General features: G+C 32.5%; 1 protein-coding gene across 1 annotated transcript in view; it reads right to left on the bottom strand.

Annotated features, from left to right (window-relative positions):
- CFAP47 (cilia and flagella associated protein 47) overlaps positions 1-26,836 on the bottom strand; it is a 759,462-nt gene that overhangs the window by 131,197 nt on the left and 601,429 nt on the right. The window lies entirely within an intron of this gene.

Here is a 26,836-nt window from a genome sequence, read left to right as displayed (position 1 = left end):
TGGATTAAGCATTTGGAAAGCACTTATAATTTATTGTTAGATACTGGGTAGGAAAATTTGAAAGGGAGTAAGCATAAAATCATCCAGACACACATTTGCGAAGCACTTATATAGCATACACTGAGTTAAAGAGGTAGCTAGGCTTAGAATCAGAAAGATTTGATTTTTCAAATCTGGCCACTGATTTTCAAGGACTGTACAAACTTGAAGACCAAAGTCATTTAACCTCTGTCTGGTTCAGTTCTTTCAATAATAAAATGGGGATTATAATAATACCCATTTACCACACTGATCTTAATGATCAAATGACATGTTTATAAAGTGCTTATCACAGAGCCAGGAACATACATAGAAGGCATTTAATAAATTCTTATACCCTTACCTTAAAAATAAATGAAGCATGATTGCAATTGTGAAGGCTCTTATGACATAATTCAAAAATGTCTGTGATTTTATCCAAATTGGCACTCCTATTTATAAGTTAGTAAACAGCATGAGTTGCTGTGACTTAAAAATTTATTACCTAGTAGTTCACTGTCTGTTAATGAACCTTTCTCTAAATGGTAGATCAGTCAGTCCTCAGACAACAAACACATTGTGGGTCACTGATTATGTACTCAAACACTAATACATTGTTGGTGGAGTTGTAAATTGATCCAACCATTCTGGAGAGCAACTTGGAACTATACCCCAAAGAATATAAAACTGTTTTTACCCTTTGATTCAGCAGTATCTCTACTGGGTCTGTATCCCAAAGAGATCATTAAAAAGGGAAAAGGATCCATATGTGCAAAAATGTTTGTGGCAGCCCTTTTTGTAGTGAAGAAATTGGAAACTGAGTGAAGACCATCAGTTGGAAAATGGCTGAACAAATTATGGTATATGAATTTTATGGAATATTATTGTTCTATAAGAAGTGATCAGCAGAATGATTTCATAAAAGCCTGGAAAGATTTACATGAACTGATGCTAAGTGAAGTAAGTAAAACCAAGAGGACTTACATAGCAACAACAAGATCATGTGATGATCAACTGTGATACATGATTCAGGTTAATTTGAAGAAGAATGATACATACAGAGTAAAAGTAAAAGGTTGGAGCAGAACCTACTATGCTTCAGGTGAAGTAAAAAAAGCAGGGGTAGCCATCCTGATGTCAGATCATGCAAAAGTAAAAACTGATCTAATTAAAAGAGATAAGGAAGGGCCCTATATCTTGCTAAAGGGTTGCATAGATAATGAAGCAGTATCAATATTAAACATATATCCACAAAGTGATGCAGCATCTAAATTCTTAAAAGAGAAATTAAGAGAGCTGCAGAAAAAATAGACAGCAAAACTATAATAGTGGGAGATCTCAAACTTGTACTCTCAGGGTTAGATAAATCAAACCACAAAATAAATAAGAAAGAAGTCAAAGAGGTAAATAGAATACTAGAAAAGTTTGATATGATAGATCTTTGGAGAAAACTAAAACTGTTTGCATTTTTGTTTTTCTTCTCAGGTTATTTTTACCTTCTGAATTCAATTCTTCCTGTGCAACAAGAGAACTGTTCAGTTCTGCACACATATATTGTATCTAGGATTTACTATAACATATTTAACATGTATAAGACTGCTTCTATCTAGGGGAGGGGGTGGAGGGAAGGAAGGGAAAATTAGGAACAGAAGTGAGTTGCAAGGGATAATGTTGTAAAAAAAATTACCCATGCATATGTACTGTCAATTAAAAGTTATTTTAAAAAACTATCAAATATACACACAGAAGAAAAAACTGATTAGAGCAAAATTTTTTAGGTTAGTGTGCCAAGGCTTATTTGGGAGCACAGCTTTCAAAAGATCATATTTATGTCATGATAAATCACTAGTCATGTTCATGTCATAAGTCACCAGTAGGACTTGATGGAAGAAAGCATATACATAAAAAATGTTATAAAATTAAGTGTTTAAATCATCATTAAATCAGACAAGAGCTGTTTGTTCTATTTGAAGGGCTCCAGTTTTATCATCTTTTTGTGTTAGATGAGATTTTGCAGCATCATATGACATTTAATTTGCCATACCAATGGAGGTGACTGATATCTCAATGTCAAGACTCACATTGAGTAGAAAGCAGAAAGTCACACCCCTTGTCTTAGAAGACATAGGCTTGTTAGTAGGAAAATAAAACTTCAATATAGGATAGCCCTGGAGATTGGAGAAACCATCTTCAAACAAAGAGCATCCTTCAGATAAAACAAGGAAATGAGTTGAGGGGAAAAGGAAATGAACATAGAACAAAAAGTAAAATTTGTACACAATAAAATAAAGATGTGATTTCCCCTCCCCATTGCAACAGGATGGTTCTGGAATTATCTATCTAACAGATGCTATCTTTTGAGTTCAAAGTTTTTCTTTAAAATGGCAACCACATAACAAACTTTCAAAAATAGATCAGTATCTACATTATTTTCCTAAATCAACTTGTCTTGGGCAATCATTTAATTCCTGAAATAAGCAACTTTAATAATCTTGATTATGCACATCATCCTTGAGAGACAAAATTCCACCAGGTTGCCAAAGGGAAAACATTACTTAATAGTGTCATGGGCAAAGTTTCTTCCAGTTATGTTCTAATTTGTATGCTTTGAGGCTGATGAACTAGAAATTTAGCCATTTATTTGATGAGATGGCAAATGTACATGCTTTAAAAGAAAACTTCAGGTCAAAAGAAAGTTATCTACTTTCCTATTTTTAAGCTTTAGAGCTATAGAGCAATTTTCACTTAACATTCAAATTCTACCCAGGGCATTTTACAACAACTATTTTGATAACTCTTTTGATTAAATGTGTTGCAAATGTTTACCCACCAATCTTTCATTTAAAATATAGAAATTATTCAATCTTTTAATGGATCCAAAGTTTCCTGTCTTCCCAGAAAAAAAATCTTCTGAAGAGAATAAACTGAGCATGACCTTCATTTTAGTAATGGAAGTATTTTATCCTGGGAGATTCATTTTTAATCACTTCAGTGGTATTACATTTCTGCTCTACACAGCACAATCTCTGCCATTTAGCAAAGCCATTAGAGATGGTCCAATTCTAGCAATCAAAGAGATACTGGGAAACAAAGTAGTAATATAAGCTGTGTTAATTTTCTCACTTCAGTGATTTTTTCTAAAGAATAAAAGTTTCTATTTTTAAAACACCCAATCTTCAAGAACATGACACGATCAACCAATTCGACATTCAAATTAACACTCTATTGAAGTTTGCATGCTTTCATTCTTTTAGTAACTAATGAAAATTTTAATAATAGAACTCAACTGAAAATGTATAATGCTGAGCTTAAGTTTTCATTATATCACAGACTAGCTTTTCTAAGAGAATGCAAGGACATGTTAAATGAACTCTAAGGGATAAAGAAGACAGTATTTATATCAAGGAAAATCCAGTGGATAGACTCAAAGGTCCTGGGTTTAGTTGAGCTTGACATGTAATATGGGCAAAAGAGTGGCAATGAACTATAAAAATCAAGGGGGAAAAGCTGGAGAATATGCTCAATAATCTAATAGTTTTAAATTGTGGAAAGCTAGAACATCACAAAAGTGGAACGAATGAGAGGAAGGCATAACCATGTTAAGTAGTTGGTGCTTTCTCAGTAGAAATCTTTAAACAAAAGTCTAGGAGCAATGTGGGGTTTGAGGTATGAGAGGTAGGCTGAAGTTGGGATTCTTGGACAAGTACAAATTGAGTTAGATGAGCTGTGCGAACCCTTCTTTTTCTGAAATTCTATGAAATAACTTCACTTGCCAGAACTATAGTTTCCTCTTCTGAAAAATCTAAAAATTAGACTACATGTTTCCTAGCATCAGTTCTACTCTTAAGATCTTATGATCCTCTGATATTCTGAGCCAGTTCTTTCCCAAGGTAGTAATATATGCCCTTATCTCATATAATTAAATGTGTTACACTTTACAATCTGTAGGTATAATCAGATACAGATGTCCAATGACTGGCCTCACTTCCAGCTCAACTTCCTTTTATACAAAAGATTTGTCATTGTTTATTTAACAGATGAAATTATTCTACTTGAACCAGTTATGATTTTTGTTCAAACAGATAAAATAATAATGAGAACTCAAACTTGCTGGATGGATCAGAATTCGCAAAATGAATTCCCCTTTAAATAGCAGAAGACTCTATTTCTCTTTACTCTTCCATTTCTCATATGTCTTTTCATCATTATTCATCATAATTTTTATTATCTTAAGCAATTTTGATAAGCATTTTTTGCTTAGAACACTTTTATTTTTCCTCTTCTTTCTGCTTTCTTTTTTATTGACAATTAAGTTATATAGTGGCTAGGGTACTAAGATCTAGAGACAGAAAATATCTGAATTCAAATCCTGACTCAGAACAATAGATGTGAAAATAGATAAATCATGTAAGGTCTCTTAGCTTTAGTTTCTTCATCACTATAATTGGGATAACAGTTCATAGCTCATGAGTTTATTGTGAGGATCAAATGTAACATAGTAAAGGACTTTGTAAACTGCAAAATGCTATGTCATTGCTACCTATTGATACTATTTGTTTCTTTCTATCAAATTCAATAAATAGATATTAAGTACCTAATAGATGTAGAACATTATATTGACAAGGAACTTATCCTATGAGACTGTCTAGCAAGACAGGACATATTGCTATAAAATTCTAATGAGGCTTGCTTTCCTTCATAAATGTTCTTTCCCTATGATTCAACTCAATTTGATTTTTTTAAAAGCTAGATACTAGATTTGGGGAAGATGGCAGAATAGGTCAGTAAATTTGAAGCTCTCCAGATTTCCCCTCTACAGAACAAATTTGTGTCTCAGAACAAACATAAATTGGTGAAAAATCAAATAGACTTGAGGCAGAACAGGGATCCTCCTACTACACCTAACAAGTGGAAAAAAGACTCCAGATTGAGGATTAACCTGTGTGAAGTGCAAATGTCAGGGTTAACTGAACAGAAACACCAAGTGGGAATCCCGGGACTAGCTGGGTTTGGCTGAAGGCTTACCAGGAACTACAGGAACTTTGATCTCTGGGACAGTGTGCAGAATCCAAGGCCTGAGTCTGGGAAGACTGAAGGAAGCTTAGCTAATTAGCTAATTAGGTTCAAATGTGCTGCAGAAGTGCCCTTGGTTGAGAAGGACCCATCACCTAGTGAATTCAAAGGCAGTGAATCAGGGACATACTGACTGCCAGTACTTACAGTTGAGGGTAGCTCTTGGTTTGGGGTTCCTGGTTAGAGTGGAGAGCTGAAGTGAAGCTAGAGGCACCATCTTCCTACTCCACAATTAGAGGTGCTTACACTAATACTTATTTTAAAAACTGAATTGTCAAAGAAGAAAGAACTCAACAGTAGGAACTCACAATGGAAATAGGGAAGACTAAGGCTCATCTTAAGAGGAGGATAATGAAGTAAAAAAAGCTTCTTCTACCCCAAAGAGTAGCATCAAATGGCTCCCTCCCCAGAGAGTATTTATAGAAGAATTCAAAAGGGAATTTAAAAATCAAATGAGAGACAATGAATAAAAACTAAAAACTAAATAAAAATAAAAACCATCCAAGATAAACAAGAAAACTATGAAAAAAAGTTAATCAACTAGAAAAGGAGATACTATCTTAAAGATGAAAATAACTCTGAAAATTAGAATTGGGCAAAGGGAAGCTGGTGAAACTATAAGAGATCAAGAAATAATAAAACAGAATATAAAGAATGAAAAAAATAGAACATAATGTGCAGCATCTTATAACAAAGACAATAAATCTGAATGACAGATCAAGAACAGAAAATATAATATTTGGAAGCTGTGAACAAAAAAAAAAGAACTTTTATACAACAATACAAGAAATAATCCAAGAAGATTGTCCTGAACTGATGGAACAGGAGAGGAAACTAGAAACAAACAAACAAAAAAATCTATTAATCACTACCTCAAAAAGGTATTGTAGAAAACACATAGGAATATCATTAACAAATTTTAAAATCCCTATGTTAGAGAGAAAATTTTGCAAGAAACTATAAAAAACAATTCAAATATGCTGGAGTTACAATTAGCATTGTATAGGACTTATCAGCAGCCATAATAAAAGACTGCAGGTCCTGGAATTATAGATATTAGGAATCAGAAGAACTATGCCTGTGGCCAAAAATATCACAACCAGCAAAATTATTCATAATATAAAATGGGCATTAAAGGATCTTGCAGATTGTCAGGACTTAAAAAAAAACTACCTAACAAAAGGTAAAAATAGTAATTATGTTATACAAATGAGGTTCAGAAGAAGAATAGACAGAAATATTAGAGGGAGGAAGAGGGCTCATAGTTCTGAAATCCTGATCACATCAGGAATGGGTTAAAATAGGCAACACTACTTAAATACCATGAAGGGTGTAACACCCTCCAAAATCTATAAAGAAATAAGGAGGGTGGGAAGGGTGAAAAGAGAAGCAAAGGGAGGGAACCATGGGTGAGAGAAAATTAAGTAATAGCAAGGCAATTAAGGAGCAGAATTAAAGCAGAAGTGTCAGCAGAGATAGGAAAGAAGAGATAAACCAAGCACTATAACAAGGATCAGGAGTAGAGTTTATTAGGGGAAAAAAATATGGCCAGTAATCATTGATCTTAGACAAAGTCAGACTTAAAGATTCAATGGAGAAATCCACATTATATGTCAGTCTTACTTAAATTGTTTTAGATGCATGTTTTGATATGGTTAAATGCATGTGTGTGTGTGTGTGTATATATATATATATACACACATACATATATATATGTGTGTGTGTGTGTGTGTGTGTGTGTGTGGTATATGCTTATGTGCATATGTGTGTGAGCCTGTGGGTGAGCATAATGTATATGTGTATGTGTGTAGAGCATATACATGTGTTATGTATGTAAGTGTGTGTGTGTATATATAAATATACCTGTGTTTAATTACAGGAGGTAGCTGGGGAGGTGGGAATGAAAGAAGAAAAAAATAATAAAGTAAAAAAAAAAAGTGTGCAACAGAGAACCAAAGAACAACTTACAAGATAACATACAAGAATATAATTTCTTCCACTATTATATATCTTTTTCTTGAACTGGTAATTTATGGTTACATATATATTTGAATCCTCCTTAATGTCTTTGTAAGATGACAATGTTCTGTTTTGTTTTGTTTTATTTTTTTTCATGTTTTTCTTTTTTTTCTATTTTTTTTTAGAAATAAAATAAAAACACAAAAGCTAGATACTAGAAATACAAACAAAAAACTAAAATAACCACTAACTTTGAGAATAAAACTAAAATAGCTACTAATTTTGAGGAATAAAACAGCATGGAAAGAGACCAATTAAATATTCCACTATTGAGGTGCTAACAATTGTGTGTATACAGTGCTATAAAGTGTATAAATAAGTATGAGGGAATATCAGAAATGTTCTATTATAGAAAATGTCACTTAACCTGAAAGTTGAATGGTATTAAGGATTCTAAGGGGTGGAAGTAAGTAGATATGGTGATGGCAGCAGAATACAGAAGAGGAGACAGACAATTGGAAGTGCTAAAATCCCTATACCTCTGAGAATCTATAAATAGTAATTCAATTTTTGATACTCTAAATATATAATGGGGCAGTGAATAGAGTTTTGAACCTGGAGTAAGGAAGACTTATCTTCATGAGTTCAAATCTAGTCCCAGATACATATTAGCTGTATAACACCAGTTAAATCACTTTATCCTGGTTTCCTTCGATTTCTCATGTGTAAAATGAGCTGGAGAAGGAAATGGCACTCTAGTATCATTATGAAAAAAAAAAAGAAAATTTCAAATGAGGTCACAAAGGGATGGTCATAATTGAAAATGACTGTACAAGAAAATTATAATATTTAATTATATCAACTAAAAAGTAGATATATAACTGAAGGAATTGAACTATATTCAGATTGATGTTCTTCCCAGAAACAAAACCAGAGTATATAAAACATTATTCCTAAAAGGAAAGGATATAGGTTCTAACAAAGAAGTGAATAAAAAAAGGTGACAGAATTGGTTTCACTGGTTGTCAAAAGCCTAAAGAAACACTTGGTCATCAAATCTTGATGAATTCATTATGCACAAAAATATGTTGCAAAGGATAAAAAGTAAAGAAATTCTATTGAGAACCAAGTCAAAAACCTTCAAGTCACATTAATATGTCTTACTACTGAGGCATAATGGATAGTATGCTAGGCCTAAAGTCAAGAAAATCAGAGTTCAATCTAGCTTCAGACACAGTTACTAGCTTGTCTCAGTTTCCTTATCTGTAAAATATCCATAATAAGATGATTGTAAAGCACTTAGCACAAGCTTGCACACAGCTTGCACTTTATATAAATATTTATTGCTGTTACTATTCTGAGTTTAATAGATTGGGAAAATAATTTTGTATTGAGAATTTAAATAAGGCAAAACTTTGAAAGTATTTAATTTTAACTTCAATTTCAGTTACATTTATTTGTGTATCACACATTTAAGGTACAATTTGTTGATAAGATATATATATATATATATATATATATATATATATATACACCATTCTTTCTAGTTCAAATTTTACTTTTCATGTAGTAAAATTTTATTTTAACAGGGCATTATTAGACATTTTGAAATACTATGGGTTAAAGTAAATGTTTTTATAGTAAAATCTACAAGCTATAGGATTTTATATCTTTTGTACATTTTAGTCTATATAATGTAAGAACAAAGACAGACTATATTCTTGAAGGACTCTTACAGAAAGCTTGCCTGTTTTCTTTCTAATGCCTTCCTCAAGTATGCCCAAAGCACTTTTTAGATTAATCTCACACATTACAAAGAAGGAATAGCAAAGAATAAGTGATATAAGGACATCAAATACAAGTAAATTCAAACAGATCACTACACACAAATGGAAGATAGTCAATGGACACTGAATTTAAAGAAGACCATGGAATGTTTCAGAAGATGGACCGACATAAACAGAGAGGATCTGCAGCATTACTAGGAATACACAAACTGATGAGAACATAAAATCTTTGAAGTATGTGGGGGAAGGAGCACATATATCTCAAAATTTATTAAGAGAAAGTATAATAAGCTCAGGGCATCCAGGTGGCTTACTAAATAGAGTGCTAGACCTGGAATCAAGATCTGAATCCAATCTAATCTCAGATATTTACTAGCTATGTCATCCTATGCAAGTCACTTAATTATGTCTCATTTTGTCATCTGCACAATGATCACAAAAAAGAAATGGCAAAATAGTATCTCTGCCAAGAAAACCCCAAATGGGGTCACAGAGTCACACAGATGAAATGACTGAACAACAATATAATAAGCTCATATAAGCTATTTGGAATTTTTCTGAAGCTAAGAAATTTGCAGTGTAACAATTAGTAAAGAAAATCTGTATTGTACCATCAATTTTAATTAAACCGTTAACATTCAATATATATTTAAAAAGGGAATAAAATAAATATTTGGGGATAATAAGACATCATAATCAGTTCTAAAAATGATGATAAAGAAATTGTCAATGACAAAGAGAAATTAACAATGACCAACCCCTGAGCCTATATTTCCATCTCTATAAAGGCATTATTAAACCTACACATATGTTGAGGACACTTCATGAAGGTATGAAGAAGAAATAATAAAACTTCCAAAAATAGTTATTTTCCAGGAGACCATGTGAATATAGAAATATAATTAACTGAAAGATATGAGAATATAATATCCTGGCATATTTATTGTTTATCTATAAAAGGCATTTAATATAACAGGTCTTTATCTCCTTTATCTCCTTTAATTGTCCTTCTTATTACAAGTTATCTCAAACATATTTAAAATCACAGAAAATTTCTTGAAATAGTAAAAATAAAAAATAAAAATTTCATTATTACTATCAAATGAGATATAAAATGAGAACATTCTTAACATTTTTTGGTATTACACTTGAAGATGGCCAGATAAAAAACCAAATTTCTATTGATTGAATCAAACCTTCAAACACTGAGTAACCCCCAAATGAAATCTGTGATCACATAAATATATTCATTCTAATTCTTCATAAAGGAATTAATCTAGTCAATTAGGAATGCTTCTTCCAGAAAAACAAATGAAGGTGGCCTAGCTGTACCAGATCTAAAACTATATTATAAAATAGCAGTCATCAAAACCATTGGTATTGGCTAAGAAATAGAGAAGTTGATCAGTGGAATTGGTTAGGTTCATAGAACAAAATAGTCAATGACTATACCAATCTAGTATTTGACAAACCCAAAGGCCCCACCTTTTGGGATAAGAACTCACTATTTGACAAAAACTCCTGGGAAAATTGGAAACTAGTATGGCACAAAGTAGACATAGACCCACACCTAACACTGTATGCCAAGATAAGGTCGAAATGTGTTCATGATATAGACATAAAAAAGATACTATAAACAAATTAGAAGAACATAGGATAGTTTACTTCTCAGACCTGTGGAGGAGGAAGGAATTTGTGACCAAAGAAGAACTAAAAATTGCTATTGATCATAAAATAGATGATTTTGACTATATTAAGTTAAAAAGGTTTTGTACAAACAAAGCTAATGCAGAAAAGATTAGAAGGGAAGCAATAAACTGGGAAAACATTTTTACATCCAATCCATCAGTGTTTCTACTGGACTTATATCCCAAAGAGATCTTAAAGGTAGGAAAGGGACCCACATGTGCAAAAAATGTTTGTCAGCCCTTCTCATAATGGCTAGAAACTGGGAATTGAGTGGATGCCCATCAGTTGGAGAATGGCTGAAGAAGTTATGGCATAAGAATGTTATGGAATATTATTGTTCTGTAAGAAACAACCAACAAGATGATTTCAGAGAGGCTTGGAGAGATCTACATGAAATGATGCTAAGTGGAATGATCAGAATCAGGAGCTCATTATACACGGCAACAAGATTATGCAACAATTAGTTCTGATGGACATGTCTCTCTTCAACATTGAGATGATTCAAACCAGTTCCACTTGTTCAGTGATGAAGAGAGCCATCCACACATAGATAGAGGACCACTGGAACAGAGTGTAGAACACAACATAGCATTCTCACTCTCTCTATTGTTATTTGCTTGCATTGTGCTTTCTTTCTCAGTTCTTCTTTTTCTTCCTTCTTGATCTAATTTTTCTTGTGCAACAAAATAACTATATATATATATATATATATATATATATATAAATGTTAAAATAAAACTTCATATGAAAATAAACACAGAAGACAGCAAATTAGAGGCAGAAACCCACACAATTCCTTCAAGATTGCTCTTCAAACAACTGTAAAATAACACTCCTTAGTAACTCTATTGTACTGAGTCACAGTTCCAGTGTGGAAGGGATTGATGATGGTCATTCACAAGGGATTAGGGGCACTGATCTCAGTATCAAAGCAGAAAGGAAATATTGTATTTTGGCAAAAGGGAGATTAGGGATCCTTGATTGGTGAGGAGCAGAGAATAGACCAGAATAGTGACCATACATCTCCCAGCATCACACTACCTAAGACGCATTAAAAACTTGTAGATCTTCCCGAACTAGCTCTGAAAACAAGCACAAAAAAGTACGTTGCCAGTCGCAGATGAGCAGAACCCAACTGTAATATAAAATAGCCTAGAAAATGATCAAAAAAATTAAAAGATTTTTATTTTTAAAAGGTACTACTATGACAGGGAAGATCACATAATGAAATATCCCAGAAATGTCCCAGCCAAATTTCATAGCTCTCAGATTATTTATATATATATATGTGTGTGTGTGTGTGTGTGTGTGTGTGTGTGTGTATGTGTGTGTGTGTGTGTATGTGTGTGTGTATTGCAATTGACCAGAAAAAAATAATTTAAAAATCATTACTGTTAAAAACTTCCACATTAAAGAAACAGATGTCATATTTGAACATGACATTCTAGAAGGCAAAGGGTTACAATTAAAATTAGATATCCTATAGAACTGAATGTAATCCTTCAGAGGAAAGAATGAATATTTAATGAAATGGAGGATTTTCAATGCAAGACCCACAACAACAGAAAATTTGATATATAAATACAAGCCTCAAGAGATGTATAAAAACGTAAACTGAAAGGGTAATCATAAGGGACTCAAAATTTTAACTGTTTACATTTCATTATGAGATGATACATGTAATTCCTAAGAATTTTATCATTAGTCATGCAGTTTAAAGGAGTTCTCTTACAAAAGACATGAGTACAAGTAAATTATGATGAAATAATCTCTTAAAAATGAAGGTAGGATGAATGCATGATATATTCTAAGAGAAGGCACTAAGGGAAAGTTTCAATGAGAAAAAAAATTTCTCACATAAAAGAGACATACAGGGAAGAGATTTTATAATGGACAGGAAAATGGCAGAGGTGGCAGCCATTGCTTGAATTTTGTTTTTATTACAATTGGTTCAAAAAAGGAAGAGTACACACATACATACAAACATATGGCCTATATACATATACATATGTATTACAAAAATATATCTACATGTATGTCTCTCCACCCTGAACGTATGATGTTTCTGTAAAGAATAGCATATTTTACAATCAGGGTTTGCAACCATGAATAGTCATGTATCATATGAATCATAGTGTTTATCATAGTATTTATAATTTTCAAAATTACTTTTTATTATAGAAATTGTTCTACTGATTCTGTTCATTTAATTCTTCATAGCTTATAAAAGTTGTTAATATTGTTCACTTTTTTATTGATGTTATAAAATACATTGTTCTGATTCTGCTAACTCATTCTGAATCATTCCATATAAGTATTTCTGTATCTTTTTGAAACCATTTATTTTATTATTTCTTATAGCAAAATAGTATTCCAATTCATATATTATAATTTATTCCTTAAATCCATAATTATTGGCTCTACCAGCAGTTTCTACAAAAGAAGCCACTATAACCTTGCTAAGTGGAATTATTCAAAAAATTGTTTGTACTTTTTTATCAGTAAAAAACAATAATATAGCATATTGCTAACAACAAACAAATCAGCCACTGGAGACTTTCTCATTTAACTCAGATTTGGATCATTATAGTGTGTTTCCAATTATTATATGAGAATCTTTCAAAAGACATTCACAAAACTGTTTATAATGACTTGCAGTTTACATAAGGACTCTACTCTCTAGAATTCCTAAGAAAAAAATGCATATTTTTTAAAGTGCCAAGCAATCATTGGCAGAATTTGGAAGAAACACTGGACTTTGTGTGCCATTTTCAAAATTAATAAGGTCAAAACAAATGTACTAAACATATCTGAGAAACTAGGATAAATAGAGAACAGTATACTAGTATATAAGAAATGTGATGAATTTAGGAGTAGAAACTTAAAGTGTGATAAAATGATGGAAATTAAGTATAAATCTACTAGAATTGGGGCAATTCTATCACACAAATACTTATTAAGAGATAATATGTTCCACATGCCAGAGACTCAATGAAAATAAAATGGTTCCTAGCCCTCTGTAGGTTATAATATCCTAATATTCCTCTATTAGAGGAATATTATAACATTTACCTGTAAAATAAAATTGAATTTTAGGGAGAGAACACTAACAACTGAAGGTATCAGGTGAGCTTTCCCAGAGAAGTAAGAACTTGAAGTGAACCTTGAAGGAAAATAATATCTGTGGAAGGTAAAGATGAGTAAGGTATCATTCTAAAGTAAGAGAGACAGAGGGTAGTGGAATGTAGTATATCAAGAACAATTAACAATATATTTATTTGGCCGCCACGTTGGGCACCAAAAATGTAATGTTATCTTGAGGTTTTCTTGGAGTCTCTGGAGGCAGACTTCGTTTCAGTTCAGTAATTACTACAAGTGCAGCCAGGTGTTAAAAGTCCAAATCCTTTATTGTCTCCTTCAAAGTCCTATCTCCTTCACTTGGGGCTTGACTAGTTTTCTGGAGGCCTTCCGGAGTCTTGGTTTCAGTGGAGAAACGAAGGAGGAGAACCTGCCACCAAGGTAGTGTGAGATGGGATGAATCTGAGTCCAAGGGTTTGTGCTCCAGCTTTCAGCCTTTTATTTTCAGCCTTCTCTCCAAATGTCTCTGAATCTCTCTGGCTGAGGCTTCTACCCTATAAGCTCCACACTGAGCACAAATCAATCATTGTATCACTAGGAAACCATTATTTGTTGTATGATTAAATCAATGCTAAGCTAGATTTAACCATTGTCTCCTCAATTCCACTTAGTTCCTTGTTTCAAGTTCTGGCCCATAATATTTCCTTGTAGGATTAAATCAATCATACTGAACTAAATTAGATAACTATTGTCTCTATCAATTCCACTGACTTAGTACCTTGTAAGAATCCTTTGTTTCAAATTCAGAGTTCTGGCCCATAAGAGGCAAGGGCTTAGATTGGGGGAAAAGTTTACAGAAGTTGCTGTTTTGCTCATCTTTTTTTCTTTCTTCTTTTCTCTTTTTCCTTTCTTTTAAATTTAAGCTTGGCTCCCAGGGTGGAAGGAACACTATCTCAGACTTCTTGCACCAGGTTGTTACCTGGGGCTGCCCTAATGTTGTTCTGAACTCCTGGGAGGTGGGGAGACTCTCATGTGTGGTGCTGAACTGAAGGAAAGGACTGGAGAGGGTGACCAGCACTGTTGAAGTTTGTAGGATCTGGCAGCTTACCTGGTGCTGAGCTGGGGTCCTAGTGGTGGGATCTGGCATTTGCCAGATGGTGTTTTATAATTTCTTCAAGGCTACATTAAAGCATGTGGTGGCTGGCTTTGCTCAGGCACCAACTTGGAGGGTTAGCATCTGTTTCCCCATGCTGAAGCCCTTGATGGTTCCTAGAACTAGAGTCTTCCAGATCCCTCAGGGAGTGCTAGTGTTGGTGTTTGTCCATTCCAGCATACTGGGGCTCTAGTTAGCTTAATAAGGCCGTGCTTGCTGCCAGTTTGCTTAGAAGCCTCTTGTCCTGGGTTGTGCCCTCCCCTCACTTTATCCAGATGAGACAGACCACTCCTGCTTCTTCCAAATTTCCTGGACCAAAAGATAATCTCAACTCATTTCCTTGATGACTCTACTTGTTCCAGAACCTGCCTTGGAACATTATTTTAGGTTTGCTCAGAGGTGAACATGGGAGAGTTACAGAGAATTACTGCTTAATCTGACAATTTGGCTCCTGGAAATCTCATAATCAGTTAAAATAGATTTAAACAAAAGAGAAAAATAGAAAAACTATACTTTGTGTCAACAGTATTATTCAATATTGTTTTAAACTAGACAATATAAAATACCTGAGAGTATGCCTGCCAAAACAGACACAGGAACTATAAGAACATAAGTATAAAACACTTTTCATACAACTAAAGTCAAATCTAACCAATTGAAGTAATATTTATTGTTCATGGATAGGTACAGACAATGTAATAAAGAAATGACAATTTTTAATATAATTAACCTATTTATTCAATGACATCCCAATTAAGTTACTAAAAATTATCTTATTTGAGTTAGAAAATGAATAACAGTTAAATTGGAAGAACAAAAGGTAGGAACTTCAAAGAAAGCAGGGGTGGGAAATGTAAAGGAAGTAGATTCAACAGTATCAGACCTTAAACTATATTATAAAGGGAAAGTATTGTTGAAATGTAATGTTGACAATTTTGATTATTTTAAATTAAAATTTTATTATATAAATAAAATCTATGCATCCAAGAATAGAAGAATAACAAAATATTGGAGTAAGGAGGAATACTTCATAGACAAAATCTGATTGATCTGGAGTATTGTTGTGCTATAAGTAACAGCTGGTTGATTTTTCTAAATCTGGTTGATTTAGAAAAACCATGGAAAAATTTGGATTTATGAAGAAAGATGTTATTCACTTTCTGAGAAACAGATGGCAAGTCCAGATAAGCATAATAATATACAAATATATATGAGTGTATTTATGATATATGTATGTTTATAGCTATATATGTATTTGTACATATATAGATGCAAAGATTTCTATGTGTACAAATACATGTATAGATATATGCATGATACATATATACATATATGTGTATTTTTGCTTAATTGTAATCTTCTTTGGAATGAAGGTAGGGCAAGGAGGAATAAATATAAAGTAAAAAATGCAAAACAGAGAACAAAAGAAAATCTGCAAGAAGAAAAGAAAAGCTAGGCATCTTTGAAAATGTGTAGTATTTATCATATAGCTTTTCTTGAAATGGAAATATATTGTTTTATATTGAATACTCTCATGTTCTGCTGTGTAAATGGTAATGGTTTTTTTTCTCATTTTTATTTAATTTTTAAATAAATTTTAAAAAATATTTAAAAAATGATAGAGATATCATATCAAACTTAGTATAATTATTCTTGTTGCTATTAGGGAACCAAAGAATGAAAATGGGAGGTTATTTCAAAAACATAGTGACTGGCATATATATAATATGTGCTTAATGAATGCAAATTGACTGACAGGTAAATGCCTAAATCTGAGCAGTGATAATGTGAATGGAAAAAATAGGATAGATGGAAGAGTTCTGATGTAAATGCAAGCAAAGGAAATGGCAAACAATTATTTATTAAGGACTATCGGAGAGGAAAGAGACTGAAGATTTGCTGAGAGTATAAAGCTGCTTATAAGGATTGTCAACTTGGGTTACAAGTTTAGAGAATAGAAAGGTATCTAGACACATATAAACCTTATCTTGCATTACTAATTTAGTATTAGATATATGTGCTATAGATCTCTCTGTGTCTATGTGTCTGTGTTTAAGTGTGAATCATTTACATTAAAACAGTAATGAATTCAAGAAAGAAAAGACAAAAAAATAGGGCACAGCATTGCAGGGCATAAATTTAAAGAAAAGCAGTAATGAATGGTCCACTGAAGGCTATTCAGAAGAAAATACACAATCATAGGAGAGAAACTAGAAGACTGTAGAATCATACAGATCAAGGGAGAAATGAGTAACCAAGAGTAGGGGATAGTCAGTAGAGTCAAAAGCAATAGGGAATTGGACAAGGAAGATGAAGTCTGAGAAAATTCCATTAGATTAAACATTTATGAGTGTAGTTCCAATACAATGTTAGAATCAGAATATTATAAGAATTTAAGAAGTGAAGAAGTCATGAAGGAGGAGGACAGTCAGGATAAATGACATCACCAAATTTTGCACTGAAAGAAAAGAAAGATTCAGAATAATAGTATGAGTGTATAGCAGAGTCACATTTAAAGAAGGTTTTTGTTTTGTTTTGTTTTGTTCTTAAACTAGGGAAACTTGAACATGTTTATTGGTAATATGGAAATAACTAGTACATGGGGGGAAAGGAGACAGAGGTAGACAGAAGGAGCAAAAAAATGCTGAATGGAATTAAAATCCTAAAAATAAACATGAGGAAGTGAGGTTAAAAAAGCAAACAGAAAAGAAAAGGAAGAAAGGAAGGGAGGAAAGAAGGAAGGGAAAGAGGGGTGGAGAAAAAAAGGGAAGATAGAAGAGAGAGAAAGTAGAAGGGAGGGAGGGAAGGAAGAAGGGAGGATGCAGATAGTTTTTGAGGCGTGGAGAAAGAAAAGGAATTCAAACTAGACGGCTTCATTTTTTTTTCTAGGAAAGTAATCATGGAGGAGATATCATGAGAGACAGAGATCAAAAATGTGTCATAATGAAGAAAAAAAACATGAAATTTATTGCTAATAGTAGAACCCTCATTGATTAAATAAAAAGACAGATGGCAGAAGTATTGGCTCTAAAAATAAGTGATAGGGAACTTTGGGATAAGAAAAAAATTCTGAAAATAACTTCATGATGAGATTTTCCAGTGAGGCAAGATAGATGAAATATCAATCCTGATGTAAACCAGATAAGTGTAGTAGATACAACTCAAGAGACTATCCAGCTCTAAAACTCCCTGTGTGACCTTGAATAATTATCAAAACTCTTTAGGCTTCCATTTGCTCATATGTAAAATAATGGGGATAGATTATATAACCACAACAATGAATCTATCATCTTAGGACTCATTAACTCCTGAAACTCATGGAAGCTTCAACTGCTAAATTAGGGATATTAGTAAAAGATTCCTGTAGTGTGTAACATAATAATCATATTCTCTGTGTCATATTCATGTTATATTATTTCCATTAAATGCTAGCAAAATCCTTAAAAATGTCTTTAAACTAACAAAGGAAATAAATATAGTTGATGATTTTTATAACATTTTGAGGTTCACAAAACACTTTACATATGTAGTCATTATCCACATTTTATGAGAGAATAAATTTAGACAAAAAGAGATTAAAAGATCATTACATAGTCAAATAGCTAATATGTAAAGACAAGATTTGAATGCTGTTGTTGTGGCTAGGCCTGGCTTGGACCAGTACCCTAATTATTTGAATTAGATATCAGAAAACAAAGAGAGATAATTTTTGACAAAAGATGATTTATTTAGCCATTTCAGGAAAAAAGAATATTCAACATGGTTAGGGATTGAGAATCCTTTAAATTAATTCAATTGATGGACGCTCTCATCATTATCCACTAGCCAATCATATGAGAATCTTTCCAGATCTTCAATTCTACTTTGTATTAAGAGGATAAGAAATGAGTTTAATATTTTGAGTCCTTTTTCCCATGAGCCAGTCAAGTCTGCTGGAATGGCTCAATACTGTTTAAGTAAAAACTAGCTTTTTTTTGCATTTGGATTTGAATTTGCATTCAGGGAGGAGTTAACATATTGAAAGTATGCCTTGATTTTTCCTAAGTTCAAATCTAGTACTCTCTTTAATACATTATGCTTCCTGAGGGGTCAAGCAAAGAGTATTGGAATAGGTAGAAATATGCAGAAGGACCTATACTTTTGTGATTCAGGGAATTATTGGACAATTTCATGAGTGCCAGAATTATAGGTGGAACTGAATTCTAAAAAGTCTTTCTTCTTATAAGAGTCTCATTTCCTCATAGGAGTACATCAGTTGCAAAATATGAAGGAAAAACAAGTTTTTTGGAAGTTTCAATTCATGTTCCACAGAGCTACTGAAGTAATATTCCTAAAGCACAAGTCTGAGCATGCCATTCTTCTGCCTCTAAATTTCCCTATTTCCTTCACAATCAAATACAAACTTCCAGTCTATCTTTCGGAACTTATTATACATTGTTCTCTTTTATATATCAGCCAAATTCAATCCTTTTTTTATTTCAGTGAAACACTTGGTGGTCATTGTACATGACATTCCAATTAATCATCCCCATTCTTTTGCCTATTCATGTCTATTATCTATATTTCAGCTGTACTTCTTCCTCAGTTCTAACTTTTAGATTCCTTATCTGTCTTTTACCTGGAAAAGTACATACATAAAGATCTGAGTTTTAATCTGAGCTTGAGCACTAACCTGCTATGAGACCTGTTTGTCTCCTCAACTATAAAATGTTAATAATAACACAATTTACTTCATAGGGTTGTAAGAATCAAAAAAAGACGTTTGTAAATCATTCAAGGTAGTGCTTAGCACATAGTAAGTCCTATGTAAATGACAGCTGTTATTATTGCTGCTACTGCCTGCTATTACTGTTGTTGTTATACTTTAAGGCAGAGATAGTTTTGTTCTTATCTTTCTATCTCATGATTAAACAGATAATTGCTATATAATATATTCTGGTTGACTTATTGTTTGGAAACTGATGAAATTCTGCTTACAGTCTCTTCCTTTCAAATTGTTTTCTTGGTTAGATATTCATTTTAGTGAATAATATAGCCCCATTCACATTTGAGTACTTGATAAATACCATTTGATTACGGTCTGCACTAGCTGTTCCTATCAATGCAGGAAAATATTTTAGTAGAATTTGAACTATTGCTATAGGACATCTAGATCCAAGAAATATAAATATCTCCAAAAGGCAGTGAGGGACTATACCAGGCAGAAAACTGTAAAATGTAGTCATCTGGGCTTCCATAAAATACATTTATCATTTCCCTTTCATGAAATAACTGGGGGAAAATGTAAATCCTACTCACTCTCTTAGGATTAAAAGAAACTCTTGCTCATAGAACTAGCAATAGAAAAACATTTTATTTTTGAGCTTACATCCTACCCAGGGAGCTTATGACAACTTTTATCCATTTGATCTCACTTTCAGACATAACTATATGTGGAAATATTGGTGGAAAGGAAAATGTAGCCATTTCACTGCAAGTGAAATTGAATTTTTGACATATCAGCTATAGTTCAGATTACATTCGACAGATATATTTTTATTTTCATTTTAAACTTTTCTTAGTTGGACAACTTTTTTTCTCTCTTGGAATTATGGCCTATAAAATAAAGTATTGACCTGGCAAATTTTAATTAAATTCTCCTGTGTTTGAATGTAGTAGCTATAATGTAAATCAGTCTCCATAGTATTTTCATTCATTCCAAAACATCAACCTACTATTTGTACAGCTTTAATACAAGCAGTATGATTCAATTTAAAAAGTACTGGACTTTGAGTCAGGACACCATGGTTTGAATCTGTTTACAAACCCTTAAGTACCTATGTAACATGGAAAAGTTTCTTTTTTAAAAAATTAATTTATTTTTAGTACACATTGCTTTATGAATCATGCTGGGAGAAAAAAATCAGAGCAAAAGGGAAAACTATGAGAAAGGAAAAAAAACAGAAAAAAAGAAGTATACATGGCATGTGTTGATTTACACTCAATCTCCATTGTTCTCTTTCTGGATGCAGATGGCATTTTCTATCCTAAGTCTTTTGGTATACCCTTGGATCACTAACTGCTAAGAAGAACCAAGTCTTTTGCAGTTGATCATCCCACATTCTTATTATTGTGTACAATGTATTCTCAATTTTCCTTATTTTGCTCAGCATCAGTTCATGTAAATCATTACAGGCCTTTTTAAAATCAGGTTGTTCCTCATTTTTATAAAAAATAGTATTCCATTATCTTTATATACCACAAATTATTAAGCCATTGCTCAATTGATGGGCATCTACTCGTTTTTTCAATTCTTTGCTACCAGAAAAAGAGCTGCTACAACATTTTTGCACATGTGGGTCCTTTTCTCTTCTTTATGATTCCCTTGGGTACAGACTCAGCAGTTGGCACTGCTTGGTGAAAGTGTTTGCACAGCTTTATAGCCCTTTGGGCATAGTTCCAAATTGCTCATCAGAATGGTTGGATCATTTCACAACCCCACCAACAATCCATCAGTGTCCCAGTTTTCCCACATCCCCTCCAACATTTGTCATTATTTTTCTCTGTCATCTTAGCCAAACTGAGAGGTGTGAGGAGGTACCTAAGAGTTGTTTTAATTTGCATTTCTCTAATCAATCGTGATTTGGAGCATTTTTTCATATGACTATAGATGGTTTTAAATTTGTCATCTGAAAATTGTCTGTTCATATCCTTTGACTATTTGTCAACTGGAGAATGCATGGACAAGTTTCTTGCATTTTCATATAGTTCATTTTTCATCTATGAAACGTGTATAGTATTATTGGAAGTAAACAATTTAAGCTTTTTATAAGGAAAGTCTTTTGATAATAGAGGATTTGGGAATAAATACCAGCTCTGCCATTTATTATCAGCTTCTCTGGGCTTCAGTTTACTCAACTATAAAATGAGAACTAGATAGATAACTTCTAAGAAGACTTCTAGCTCTAAATCTATGATATTGTGATAATTTAAAATGTTTTATAAGAGTTATTGCTATTATCATCATTGACTTGTTCTAATCTTGCTCAATGGCGTTCAGACAGAGACAATCCTGGGAGAAACATCATCCTGCTAATCTTAAATATTTAGTATTCTCCAAATTACTACATATGTAGATAAAATAACTGTTTATGTAGTTTTTGTGGGATTTCAAATTTATTTTCTCTGTAAATATCCTCAAAACAACTCTGATTATAGACACATTGATGGAGATAACAAGGATCTCATCCTATACCTATATGACTCATTTTTCTTGCTGGACCTCTATTCTTTAAAGCTTTTCTTTTCATGAAATTTAGGGATTAGGAATATTTGGAGTGGTCCATCTAAAAAATATTCTCAATTAATATTAATACCTAAAAATATTAATAATAATCTATTTTATTAGTGAAAAGGACTTGTCGTTAAAAAAAGCCATGTCTTTTTTGTTATATTTTGTCTCTTTGTTGTTCTTCTAGTTTCATAATTACATGTTCTTAGTGTGTTTGCTTAGGAAGTTCTCTTGATTAGTGCTTTTTTCTTTATTTTTAACATTAGTTTTTCCTTCTTTTTTTTATATTTTATAAGGTGATGCTGTTCATTAATAGTCCATCATATTTCTTTTAATAGTTTGACCTAACTTTGTCCAAGTGAAAAATGCCTAGTGTCCAGATTATGATATGAAGTTGGAACCAATAGAGTTTATGCAATAGATTACAAAGGAAAAATGAGTGGGGTCCAAAATCAAATAAAAAAATAGGGTAGGCTAGATTATTTTTTGACAATTACAATTGGTTTTCTGTGTGTTGTTTTTGATGATCTGAATCTCATTTGTAAAACAAATGTCCAATATTTTAATACTAATATTTTTAGTGTTGTTTTATGACAATGAGTCATAAAGGCCTGAAGTCTCCCCAAAAAAATTACAATTGAAAATCAGCCAAAAAAGAGACATGTCCCTGGTGGGTATTAATAGACTATAGCACAAAGAAATAAATAGGCAAAAAAAAAAAAAAGCAGTCATAGTGTGGTAGTGTACTCCCCTAGCATGCTCATGATATAAAGAGAAAGTAAAAAAACAACACTCCATTATGCTGGGTGAACACTATGTAGAGAACTTATTAAAGACTATTGAAAATAGTAACATAAAGAGAGCACTATTAGATAATTTAAAACTTTGTTGGGTTTTTTGTTGTTGTTGTTGTTGTTGTTATTGTTGTTGTTTTTTGGGGGTATTTTTTTTCAATAAGAGCACAGGTTCATTTGTGTATTTTGAGTTGTGAAAGTTTTTACAAGAAAAAGTAATATTTTGGTTGCCTTGGACAAAGAATATTTCATTAATCAACCAGCCTGCTGGTTGTGAGTCACAGAAAAGTAGTCCCTAAGCCTTTCAGCACAGTAGAATATAATAGAAAATGCTTGTATGCTCTCTTATACAAGGATCCACTAGACCACACTGATGTGTTGGGACACCCTCATGCCTTTTCATCATGAGTGATGTTCTGTCCATTTTTTTTCCTATAAAGTATCATCTAATATAAGTAGTGAATGGTACATACAAAATAATCATAAGCAATTGCTTAAGTAATATTTATTGTAGTTAGTTTGATAGTTTCATGATAAATATATTATTTATTTATATGTGCTATATAAACATGTTAGAATATACTGAGGTTCTTTGAACAAGTGTATAAAGTAAGTTTATGATCATTTTGTATAATTTGCAATAAAATTATATTATCTCACATTATTTTATATTTTAAATATTTTAGGGGCTTCACTTGGGGTTATTGGGAAATTTCTAATTTTATCTTTTCCCCCCTTTAATTCCTCCTTCATATAGCTTCTAAAATATCAGGTTCAAGTATTTTCTTAAGAGACTTACTGACTGCATAATTTCAGACTAGTTATATTAGTCCCAGATCCTTGTTTTTTTCATCTGCAAAATGAGAATGCTAAAACATTTTAATTCTGCTTCATAGGGTTATGATGATAAAAAGTGGTTTGTAAATCTTAAAATATCCTATGATGCTATTATTGTCTATGGCAATATTCTACTCCACAGCTGTACTGAATTTATTAAAATTACATAAAATATCTTCCTGTTTTACAGGAAAAAGATTCTAGAAGTTCTTTAAGTTAAAAAAAAAATCTAGGAGTATTTGTTTAAAGCATGAAAGATTTAGAAGGGTTGCCTTCTTTTTGCTCTCTATGCCCATCTATATGTAATTATTCCTTCCACATCATCAAGGTTAGGGATATGGCACTCCCCTGATTTGGAAAACTCACATAACATTTTGTGGCCTTCCTTTTGTACCAGAAAAGCCTGATTTATTTTTCTTCTTCTTTTATAGTTTTTTATAGTATCTTACTGTAAAAGGTGGGTTAATCATTTGGTTATAGCCTCTAGGTCATCTGCCTGCCTTCATATGTCATCTGTGGCTTCAGCAAAAAACTTCCCTTAAAATTCCCCTTTAATTTCTTATGAGAGACAACTCTGAGATACCACTACACACCTGTCAGATTGGCTAGAATGATAGGGGAAAATAATGCGGAATGTTGGAGGGGATGTGGGAAAACAGGGACACTGATACATTGTTGGTGGAATTATGAATACATTCAGCCATTCTGGAGAGCGATTTGGAACTATGCTCAAAAAGTTATCAAACTGTGCATAACCTTTGATCCAGCAGTGCTACTACTGGGTTTATACCCCAAAGAGATCATAAAGAAGGGAAAGGGACCTGTATGTGCCAAAATGTTTGTGGCAGCCCTGTTTGTAGTGGCTAGAAACTGGAAAATGAATGGATGCCCATCAATTGGAGAATGGTTGAGTAAATTGTGGTATATGAATGTTATGGAATATTATTGTTCTGTTAAGAAATGACCAGCAGGATGAATACAGAGAGGATTGGCAAGACTTACATGAACTGATGCTGAGTGAAATGAGCAGAACCAGGAGATCATTATATACATCAACAATGATACTGTGTGAGGATGTATTCTGATGGAAGTGGATTTCTTCGACAAAGAGAAGATCCAATTTAGTTTCAATTGATCAAGAATGGACAGAAGCAGCTACACCCAAAGAAGGAATACTGAGAAATGAATGTAAACTGCTTGCATTTTTGTTTTTCTTCCCGGGTTATTTATACCTTCTGAATCCAATTCTCCCTGTGCAACAAGAGAACTGTTTGGTTCTGCACACATATATTGTATCTAGGATATACTGCGACCTGTTTAACATGTATAGAACTGCTTGCCATCTGGGAGAGGGGGTGGAGGGAGGGAGGAGAAAAATCGGAACAGAAGGGAGTGCAAGGGATAATGTTGTAAAAAATTACCCTGGCATGGGTTCTGTCAATAAAAAGTTATTAAAAAAAAAAAGAAAATCTTACTGCATTAGAAAAAATAATAACAAAATACATTTGACATTTTATAGCTCCCTGTTGTCCCCAAAGTCAGAAGGTATTTAATATCACTTCAAATGAGAATGTGCTGAAATCTCAGATCATCTGCATTGGGGAATGAAGGTTTAGGAAGAGCAAGAAACACAAAGTCAGTGTTTCAGGAGCAAGTCTTAGAACTGGGCTTGGTCAGCAACAGGAAACAAGAGAAACTCTTGATTAGTTGTCAGTGCATATGTAGAATATTAATTGTTAATCATAACTGTTAATATTATATGAAGTCATTACCATTTAAGTACCTATAATTCTAACCAAAGTTCAATTAGTAAAAGCTATGTAACCTATTATGCATTATCATAAATCTTAGTGAATAATAATTTTCGATCTAAGAGGAACCCTAGAGATTAAAAAAAAAAAAAAAAAAAAAAAAGAATAGCACTTTGGATAAGGATTCTCTTCAAGACAGTTTAAGTTTTGTCAAGAACTATCATTAATCCAGAAAATTAAAGGTTCACTGATTTTGCATATTTGTTTAAAGGCCACAAATTAGCTTCCTCTTTAAAGTGATATGTTTAAATACTTACAAAATTTCCATAAATTTCCATTTTGAAATAGGATTAATCCTATTTACACAATATCATAAAATGATATAAAGAGAAATGAATTAAAATAGTCATTTTTATCTGTTACTCAGTTTAATTAATCCTTTACTATAATGAATTATAGTAGTCATAGTTGTCACCATGACCACCAAAAGAATCTGACCATCAAAAGTCTTATAGTGATAGTAGTTCAAAACACAAGCTCAAAATTTCAGCTATGAAAACAAGGATTCCTTTATCACCATCACTATTCCATATTGTAATAGAAATGCTACCTATAGCAATAAAAGAAGAAAACTATTAAAGGAATCAACATAGGTAATAAGGAAACAAAATACCTTTTGCAGATAATATGATGGTATACTAAGAGAATCAACTAAAAATATTCAAAACAATTAACAACTTTAGCAAAGTTGCAGGATATACAATAAACCCACACAAATCATCAGCATTTCTGAGCCATAGCCAGGAATTATATGAACACAATTATAGAAGAGTGTTCTTCAAACAAATATAGATCTAAACAAATGGAAAAATATTAATTTCTCATGCATAAATCAATCCAATTTAATAAAAATCCATAGCATTCAAATCAACAAAGAATTATTTTATAAAAATAAAAAAATATATATCCACTGGCAAGAACAAAAAAAAAAAAAAGTAAAATAAACATAAAGAAAGGGCAGCTAATAAAATCAGATCCCTAACTATACTATGAAGTCACAATCATCAATATAATGTGATACTGGATAAGAACTAAAATAGTTGATTGATGAATTAGGTTAGGTACACAATATAAAGAAGCAAATAGGCATAAAAATGTATTATATTCAAATATTCTAACCACTCTGTCAAGAATTCTCACTTGACAAAAACTGCTGAGAAAATAATAAAACAATCTAGTAGAAAGTAGGCATAGGCCAGCATCTCATATTGTATACCAATCAAAATGGGTACATGTTTTATGCATAAATAGTGATATAATATGTAAATTAGGAGATGATTGAAGAATTCATCTGTCAGAACTATGGACAGGAAAAGAGTTCATGATGATATGAAAGACAGAGGTTAACTGGAGGTAAAATGGTTAAT

The sequence above is a fragment of the Sarcophilus harrisii genome, chromosome 3, assembly GCF_902635505.1.
Source record: "Sarcophilus harrisii chromosome 3, mSarHar1.11, whole genome shotgun sequence".
Lineage (NCBI taxonomy): Eukaryota > Metazoa > Chordata > Mammalia > Dasyuromorphia > Dasyuridae > Sarcophilus > Sarcophilus harrisii.
Note: the sequence above shows the minus strand (reverse complement) of the source record. Positions and strands in the feature narration are given on the sequence as shown.